Consider the following 10,238-nt stretch of genomic DNA (forward strand, 5'->3'; position numbering starts at 1 on the left):
TGTGTGTGTGTGTATATATATACTGTGTGTGTGTGTATATATATATACTGTGTGTGTGTGTTGGGGGGTATAGGGGTGATGGCTGCCTCACACACTGGCTGGGCGCAGGTCGACCAAACCCAGTCAGTGTCTAGCCGTAAGTGACGGGGTGAGGTTGTGTCTCTCGCACGCTCCGCCACTCTGAGAGAAACTCTTTGACCATTGTCGTCAGTGGACTTCGCTTCTAACTGGCGACTTTTACAAAACACCTTCATGTGTTTCCCCGCCTGTGATGTGAGATTCTTACCTGTGTGTTGAAAATATATCCTCTTTTTTCTGAGTTTACAATATCAGCGGATTTAAAAAAAAATAATTCGAGAAAGGCCACTGAAATTTCCAGTCTCTGGTAAGTTTACCCAAAAGTTTGTTATAATTTAAAACTTAAAATTTCAAAAGTTTTCCCCTAAGTGACAATTAACTTCCTAGGATTTTTCTTAAGTGCAGTTTTATGTATATTTTATTCCACTTTGCTCGTAGTATTGTCTTGTTTTCTTATGGAAAACCTGAAACACATGGTAGATAGCTGAAAATAATTTACTCATTGCCAGCGTGTAGATTGTCTACTCAATGCTTGAGTAGATTTACTCAACAAATAGTGAGTGATGATCTACTCATCAATATTTACATGACTTCAACACAATTGAGTAGATGATTTCAACAACAGCTAGTAGATGGTTTAAACACTAGCAACTAAATGACTTCAGCACTAGGGAATACATAATCTACTCATTAAAACTGAGTGGCTGACCTCAGCACTAGTGAAAGGCTCTACTTGGCGTTACCTGGAGGTTATTCCGGGGATCAACGCCCCCGCGACCCGGTCCATGACCAGGCCTCCCGATGGATCAGGGCCTGATCAACTAGGCTGTTACTGCTGGCCGCACGCAGTCCAACGTACGAGCCACAGCCCGGCTGATCCGGCACTGACTTTAGGTATCTGTCCAGCTCTCTCTTGAAGGCAGCCAGGGGTTTATTGGCAATTCCCCTAATGCTTGATGGGAGGCTGTTGAACAGTCTTGGGCCCCGGACACTTATGGTGTTTTCCCTTAGTGTACCAATTGCGCCCCTACTTTTTATTGGGGGCATTTTGCATCGCCTGCCCAGTCTTTTACTTTCGTAGGGAGTGATTTCTGTGTGCAGATTTGGGACCATTCCTTCGAAGATTTTCCAAGTGTAGATTATGATATATCTCTCCCTCCTGCGTTCCAACGAGTACAAGTCAAGTGCTTCCAACCGTTCCCAGTAGTTAAGGTGCTTGACAGAACTTTTACGTGCAGTAAAGGATCTCTGTACACTCTCTAGATCTGCGATTTCACCTGCTTTGTATGGAGATGTTAATGTACAGCAGTATTCCAGCCTAGAGAGAACAAGTGATTTGAAAAGGATCATCATTGGCTTGGCATCTCTCGTTTTGAACGTTCTCATTATCCATCCTATCATTTTCTTTGCACGTGCGATCGTGGCACTGTTGTGATCCTTGAAAGTGAGATCCTCAGTAGATGTTCTGCTCAATAGGCAGAGATGTAACAATAGCACTGTATCATCCTTTGCAGACGATACTAGGATCTGCATGAGAGTATCATCCATTGAGGATACTGCAAATCTCCAAGAAGATAACCCAACTTTCCCAATGGGCAACGGAGATCACTATGATGTTCAATGAAGACAAATTCTAACTATTCCGTTTTGGAAAACTGGAGGAAATAATAGCTAGAACTGAGTATACTATAAACTCTGATCACACAGAACGAAAAAGTAATGTGAAGGCCCTAGGACTGGCAATGTCTAAGGATCTCACCTTCAAGGATCATAACAGTGCCACTATCACATCTGCGAGGAAAATGATAGAATGGATAATGAGAATGTTCAGAACAAGTAATGCCAAGCCAGTGATGATCTTTTTTGTATCACTTGTTCTTTGTAGGGAATACTGCTGTACACTGACATCTCCATTCAAGAAAGGTGAAATCGCAGATTTTAGAGAATTTACAGAGAACCTTTACTGCACATGTAAGTTCCATCAAACACCTTAACTATTGGGAACACTTGGAAGCACTTGACTTGTACTCACTGGAGCGCAGGCGAGAGATATGCATCATAATCTACACCTGGAAAATCCTAGAGGAACTAGTCCCTAATCTGCTCACAGAAATCACTCCCTACGAAAGCAAAGACTTGGCAGGCGGTGCAGCATATCCCCCTATGAAAAATAGGGGCGCCATTAGTATACTAAGAGAAAACACAGTAAGTGTCCGGGGTCCAAGACTGTTAAACAGCCTCCCACCAGCCATTAGGGGACTTACCAGTAGCCCCCTGGCTACCTTCAAGAGGGAGCTGGACAGATACCTAAAGTCAGTACCGGATCAGCAGTAACAACCTCGTTGATCAAGCTCTGATCCACCGTGAGGCCTGGTCATGGACCGGGCCGCAGGGGCGTTGATCTCTGGAATACCCTCCAGGTAGACTCCAGGCAGAAAATCATCTCAATGTGTAGACTACTTCAACATTATTGAGTAGTCGACTTCAGGACTACTGAGTAAGTTTATTTAAGTACAGGTACATAAAAGTTAAATTATCATGCATGGTGTAAATTACCTAAGATAACACCCCAAAAGTCAGTGAATTTATTTTAAATTAGGGTAGTCGACTTCAGCACTGTTGAGTCTGTTGAGTAGGTGACTGCCACCATAGTGAGTAGCAGACTTCAGCACTAGTGGATTGGTTGGCACTCCTCAACTTACAACTTTGTTACCAAACCATTGCTTTCCTAAGTCCAGGTTGAATGCATTGTTGGGAGTTCTGTCTTGGGTTAAGGCTCGTTAATTATAAAAGTGTCTTGCTCCGAGGAATACAGAAATGCGAAAATTCCCAATGTAAATTGGAATGAATGTAAATTAGAAGAGCTCTTTTATCGTGAACGCATCAAAGGCATAAAGGGCCTGTGACATTACTAGCAGTAAGGAAAACTCGAATGGGTTGTACTATTAATGTTTTTTTTATTCTGTTACGGAAGAACAAGGTGAGTTTCCGAAAATAAATATAGCTAAATGAACGACTTTTGGAAGTATGGTAATTAAATAGTTTTCGGAACAAAGTTCGTAGTCAGACATACGAATTTAAGTTAAATTATGTTCCATATTTACCTCGATCCTACAATAACTGGCTTTACAAATGAGAGATGGAGCATTAAAATCGCTATCAAGCAGTCTAATTAACATCTATTATGTGGAAGTCATACTTGCATATATTTTATACTCGATTTGAAAGACGCAGATTAATGAGAGATTCCCAGATTACACTTATGCTTCTCAAATTCTTTTAAAACGGTAGAGAATGGAAAATAATTTCATATATGCCTCGACTTTAGCATAGCACTGGATTATGACTTGATTTTGATCAAAAATGATGTGATTATTTAAATTTAGTAATTTCGTTGTAGTGTACTGTTGCGGGTGGAATGCTCCAAGGTTCTGTCTTGAAAGCAAGCCTTATTTAGACTAAATGTAAAGGTGTTTTTACTGACTCTTAAGTTCAGTTTTATAGGGTGGTTGCATTAAGTACATGATTGCTTTAATCATATAAGCGTAATAAGCTTTTAAGAATTAACATGTAAGACACATATGCAACAGTTAGGTATCTTTATTTCGAAACGTTTCGCCTACATAGTAGGCTTCTTCAGTCGAGTACAGAAAAGTTGATAGAAGCAGAAGAGACTTGAAGACGATGTAATCAATCCATCACTCTTGAAGTTTTGAGGTGGTCAGTCCCTCAGTCTGGAGAAGAGTATATAAGGCTCCATCCTGTCACTTCAACTCAATGTTGTTTCAGACTATGGAACAATACTCTTCTCCAGACTGAGGGACTGACCACCTCAAAACTTCAAGAGTGATGGATTGATTACATCGTCTTCAAGTCTCTTCTGCTTCTATCAACTTTTCTGTACTCGACTGAAGAAGCCTACTATGTAGGCGAAACGTTTCGAAATAACGTTACCTAACTGTTGCACATGTGTCTTACCTAACAACCTGTCGGTATTTTACACCATTTTAATGCTCAAAAATTAACATGTAGTTCTAGCCTCCATGTTATCTCCTTCAGAAGTTTATATTAAGTACGGAAGGAGGATTAAGTTAATCACAAGCATTAGGAGCCTTACCTGGAGTTTACCTGGGGCATTCCGGGGATCAACGCCCCCGCGGCCCGTTTCATGACCAGGCCTTCCTTAGAAAGATCCTCTTTTTCCAGATCATCTTTTTCCATTAAGAGTTAAGAAAGGGGCGATATATTAGTGCACAGGTTTATGACTAAGATTATAAAGGAGTTACTATGGCAAACATAACATGAATACATAGCAGAAGCACATCTTTTTAGGGTGAAGATTTAAATGTATGTGCAACATCTGGGTATCATTATTTGTAGACGTTCGCCATCCAGTTGCTTTATCAATACAAATTCAAGAACATAAGAGAAAGACTGCAGAACTACAATTCTTCATGTTGTAGGTATTGTATACCATTTATACATCTTTCGAATAGAAGAAAAATAGTAAAATAATGACGTTGATAAAAGTATATCAATCACAGTTTGATAATGGTCCATATCGGACCGAAATATTATCTGAAGCTTCTTCTCCAAAGTAACAAAGGACTTTCTTAAAGGAGTTAACACAAAAAAAAAAAAAGATTTGGAAAAGAAAAGGCAAAAAACCTTTTCAAGTTGTATACAAAAAACAGAGTCAAATGAATAAAACAAGCGAATTAAGACTATTTGCATGTGCGCAATCATACCTTATTGGAGTAACTGACCCATCAAGGAACGTGTCTTGATGCCTATGAAGGGCTCTTGACTCCAGGAACTGGAGCTCGTCTTCCCTAACTAGGACAAAGCTTAATTCCCTCTCAGTCCCAGGTGCAGTGATTCCCTACGGGATAACCTCTTTCACATGAAAATAATAACTAATAATTGCAATAACTGAAACCAGGTTTCATTAAAAGAGTCAGAACTTGCATGTTGAGTGCTATACACATGGATAAAGCTATACCACAGCTATACATGAACAAGAGGAACGGGGGCAGAATGACGTATGTTCAACATAGCTTGAGCTACTTTCACAAAATTAAAGTGGTTTATCCGAGCTTCCACTGAGCTTTGAGAGGATACCACACAAGAGACGAGAAAAATTGCAGAGCACGGTCGCTCTCTTGGGTCGAGGCAGACTGACGGATGGGATACAGGGAACGTGCATAAATTAGAAGAAAGCAGAAAGGGGACCAGTCACAAATAGTGATTAGCAGAGGTTTATGATGACCCCCTAACTGCTACTTTTACCTTTGACATACCTTTGATGAGTTTCTACTCCCAAAGCCCGGCCATGGGCCAGGTTCGTCTAGTGCTAGCCTGGTGAACCAGGTTGTTGCTGCTGGAGGCTCGCTGCCCCACATATCCATCATAGCCTGGTTGATCTGGCACCTGGTGAAGATTTCCTCTTCCATATCCGTTTAGATAAAGGACTAATGAAATAAATAAGCTTGATAATTATATAATCTCGAGAAATAGGAAGAAATTTTGTTACTCGGTTGACTTAGATGGTTGACTTTGACACAAGTGGCAGACGCAGTTCAGCGAGAATAAAAGTGAGGTTGTGACCCCTTGGAAAGAAAACAGTTATGATTCCTATAAAACAAATAAATCACTATATCAAACCTAATGAGAAGAAAATAGAAGAATAAAAACAGAGTTCGTTTGAACAAAGACAAAAATGATGTTTAGAAAACTGTTTAAGATGGTTTACTTGGGTTTATATCAAGAATTATAACCAATGTAAGCGTCATGGTTATCTTATACGTCTTACCTGTGATATACCTGCTACTGGTTTCTACTACCTCAACCTGACCTGTGGTCAAGGTTCTCTGGTGCTTGCCTGGTCAGCACCACACACGCCTGGAACAAGGCCGGACTCCAGGAGTAGGGAAACTCTGGAAACTCATCAAAGATATATCAAAGATAAAGGTAGTCAACCGGGCAGTTGTTGTTGGCGTCCGGCTGGCCCAAATTCCATCACAGCCTGCTTGATCTGGCTGATCTTCTTTAACAAGGCCGCATTTAGATTATGAGACGCAATTTTGACTTTCATATTACATAATGGATATAAACACGCTGGCAAGCATGCAGGAAAAGATGACAAAGTTAATTCCCGGCATTAGGAATTTTCTCCATATAGGTCAAGAACATTAATATTATATTTACTAAAAAAACGTTTGGGTAGATATGACAAATATACGAAATACATGAATATGAATAAGGTGCTGAAAATATCTAAGACACAACTCGCAAAAATTTACTCATTTCGAAAAAAATCTGATTTCGAAAGGACACAGGAAAACACGGGTTTGTAGGCGCTGCGGATGGAGTAAACAAACACCCGGGCAGCCTCACGGTAAGAGAAATTGGTAGTCCAACTTACGAACCACAGCCCGGTTGATCCGGCACCGACTTCAAGTATCTGTCCAGATCCCTCTTGAAGGTAGTCAGGGGTCTATTGGTAATTCCCCTTATGCATGGTGGGAGGCTGTTGAACAGTCTTGGGCCCCGGACACTTATGGTTTTTTCTCTTAGTGTACCAATGGCGCCCCTACTTTTCATTGGGGATACTTTGCACCGCCTGCCCAGTCTTTTACTTTCGTAGGGAGTGATTCCTGTGTGCAGATTCGGGACCATTCCTTCCAGGATTTTCGAAGTGTAGATTATGATATATTTCGCCTGCGTTCCCAATGATTACAGGACAAGTGCTTCCAAGCGTTCCCAGTAGTTCAGATGTTTCATAGAACTTATATGTGCAGAAAAGGTTCTCTATGCACCCTCTAGATCTGCAATTTCACCTGCTTTGAACGGAGATGTTAATGTATAGCAATATTCCAGCCTAGAGAGAACAAGTGATTTGAAAAGAATCATCACTGGCTTGGCCTCGCTTGTTTTGAATGTTGTCATTGTCCATTCTATCATTTTCTTTGCAGTTGTGGTCGTGGCACTGTTGTGGTCCTTGAAAGTGAGACCTGGAGGTTACCAGACATTACCACTCCCAGGTCTCTCACATTATTTTTCCGCTCTGTTGTATGATCAGAGTTTTAGTATATTCAGTTCTAGTTATTATCTCCTCCTGTTTTTTGCAACGGAGTAGTTGGAATTTGTCTTCATTGAACATCACGTTGTTTTCCGTTGCCCATTGGAAAACTTGGTTTATATCTTCTTGGAGGTTAACCATGTCATCAGTAGATAAGTCTCATGCGAATCCTAGAATCTGCAAAGGATGCCACGGTGCTGTGGATTACATCTCTCTTTATGTCTGATATAAGGATGAGAAACAAGATGGGGCGAGTACTGTGCCTTGTGGAACAGAGCTTTTCACTATGGCAGCTTCTGATTTAACTGATGACAACTACTCTTTGTGTTCGATTGGTTAAAAAGTTGAAGATCCATCTCCCCACTTTGCCAGTTATTCCTTTAGCCCGTATTTTGTGCGCTATTACGCCGTGATCGCACTTGTCAAAGGCTTTAGCAAAGTCTGTGTATATTACATCTGCATTTTTTTTTCTTCCAGTGCATCCAAATAGATACAGTAGTTGCGAGAGGCAGGAGCGACCTGCTCTGAACCCATGTTGCCCTGGATTGTGCATTTTTTGGGAATCCAAGTGGTTCGCAATCATTCGTCTTAGCACCCTTTCAAAGGTTTTTACGATGTGGGACATTAGAGCTATTAGTCTGTAGTTCTTAGCTAATGCTTTGCTGCCACCTTTGTGGAATGGGGCTATATCCATTGTTTTTAGTGACTGGAATTTCACTCATGTCCAAACTACTTCTCCATAGTGTATTTAGGGCACATGAGAGGGGTTTCTCGCAGTTCTTAATGAATACAGTGTTCCACGAGTCTAGGCCTGGGGCTGAGTGCATGGGCATGTTGTCAGTGACTTTCTCGAAGTCTATCGGAGTTAGGGTAATGTTGGAAATCTGTCATACATTGATGAACCTTTGAGGCTCATTCATGAAAAAATCATTTGGTTTGTCGATCTTTAGACTGATTAGTGGCTCGCTAAACCCTCACCCTCAAGTCTCCCCCCCCACTCTGTCTCATTTACTTCACCCCCCAACTAATATGGCATTATATTCGCTTACATAAAGATAAAGGCAGAGTGAAAGCAGCGCCACAAAGAAAGCAGAATGAAGACAGTTAAAGCAATACAAATGAAGTATTTATTTCATTAGTTATAAATTTTGAGGATTGAAATGAATCGTGCAGAGCAGGTGGGAGAGGTGGGGTGGTTGTGAGGGATGGGCGGGGTGGGTGAGAGGGATGGGCGGGGTGGGTTGGAAGGAGAGGTGGGAGGGAGGGGTGGGGTGGGAGGGAGGGGTGGAGTGGTTGAGAGGGATGGGTGGGGTGGGTGAGAGGGAGGGGTTGGGTGGGAGGGATGGGTGGAGTGGGTGGGAGGGAGGGGTGGGGTGCGTGGGAGGGATGGGTGGGGTGGGTGGGAAGGAGAGGTGGGGTGGGTAGGAGGGAGGGGTGGGGTGGGTGGTTTTTTTTAACAGATGGGCGGAAGACATGCGTGGAAGGGTTTAAAGGGTGGGACTGATGGAGGATGGGTGTGAATGATAGGTGGAAAGAATGGATGTGAATGATAGGTAGATAATGTGAATGATAGGTAGATAATGCTGAATAAGACGGTTAAATCAACCGTACAGGACCGCTGCATACTTTCAGTTGAGGCTTCAGGGAAGGATGCTTAGCATGGGAGGGGGAAGGAACAGTCAATATGGAGGAGGGAGGAAGGGAGACATTTACAATAGGGGTTGGAGGTGGAGCGTTAATAGTGGGATGAGGGAGAGGGGAGACAGCGGAGGGGTGTGAGGAAGATTGTATAAGAGGAGGAGACTGTGAGAGGGTGGTCCTGAAGGAAGAGAGAGCCTCGGAGGGGAGTGGGCGGGGGAGTGGTTGGGGAAAGAGGGGAGAGAGAGGGGAGGATATTCTTGTGAATATATGAAGAGTTAGCTTTGTATGATCATGGAACATGAAGGAAATAGTTTGTGGATTCCTCGTCCCTATCTTTATTGACAAGCTATTTACAGGTTAAGGATTCCTAACTTTATTGGCAAAGCTAAGAGCTGTTACCTACATCAGCTCATTTGAAAGCATTTTTATTGTTATGAGACATACAAGTAGGGAACAGAATGAAGTTGGAGCCATCTGTGGGCCAGCATTTTCATTTGATCAACTGACTTTATCTCGTTGACATCATTATGCTGTACGAATGTGTTCCATACTCGAGTCATCCTGGGTATATATATGATCTCAGATGGAGTGATGTTCTGGAGAAGGGTACAGCAAGAGTGAAGTTGCTGCTTTCTGCCCGTCTCTCTCTCTCTCTCTTTCTCTCTCTCTCTCTCTCTCTCTCTCTCTCTCTCTCTCTCTCTCTCTCTCTCTCTCTCTCCTTATCTATCTATCTATCTCTCTCTCTCTCTTTCACACAGGGTTTGACAAGGTTATGTTAAGGATCCCTAGCTTTATTGACAAGCTAAGAGCTGTTACCTACATAACAGGCCTTTTGGACTCCTGGGTTGTAATAGAAACATACAAGTAGGGAACAAGATGAAGTTGGAGCCATCTGTGGACCAGCATTTTCATTTGATCAACTGACTTTATATCGTTGACGTCATAATGCTGCACGAATGTGTTCCAGACTCGAGTCATCCTGGGGATAAATGATCTCAGATGAAGTGATGTTCTGGAGAAGGGTACAGCCAGAGTGAAGTTGCTGCTTTCTGCCCGTCTTGTGGTATAGAAGCTTGCCTCACGCTGTCCTCAAAGTGGATCCAAATGTGGTACTTTGACATTGTTGGCCTTGTACATAACAGTAAGGCCACCCACATCCCTCCTGTTTTGAAGGCTCTGCTGAAATGACAGATCTATCCAGGATGGGTCCAGGCGATAGACGAGACGTCTTACTCTATTCTCTACTCTGTCAAACAATCGCAAATGAGGGGGGCAGGCAAACCAAGAAAGTGGAGCATACTCAGGGCGTGAGTGTACTTGTGCCTCAAGCCGATGCGAGATACGTCGAAGTGCTGTAAGATTCCTGGCTGCCTTGTTTGCATGATTTACAACGGGGTTCTTCATGGTCAGTTTGAAGTCAAATTTCACCCCAAGCATA

The 10,238-nt window shown here is 42.4% G+C and overlaps 1 protein-coding gene across 1 annotated transcript in view; it reads left to right on the forward strand.

Annotated features, from left to right (window-relative positions):
• The first annotated feature begins 116 nt into the window (after nucleotides 1-116).
• The window catches only part of LOC128686405 (discoidin domain-containing receptor 2-like), a 34,746-nt gene continuing 24,624 nt past the window's right edge, over nucleotides 117-10,238 (forward strand). The window contains 1 exon segment of the mRNA XM_070081284.1: nucleotides 117-385. The gene's annotated coding sequence lies outside the window, so the exon portion shown is untranslated.

The sequence above is a fragment of the Cherax quadricarinatus genome, chromosome 6, assembly GCF_038502225.1.
Source record: "Cherax quadricarinatus isolate ZL_2023a chromosome 6, ASM3850222v1, whole genome shotgun sequence".
Taxonomy (NCBI): domain Eukaryota; kingdom Metazoa; phylum Arthropoda; class Malacostraca; order Decapoda; family Parastacidae; genus Cherax; species Cherax quadricarinatus.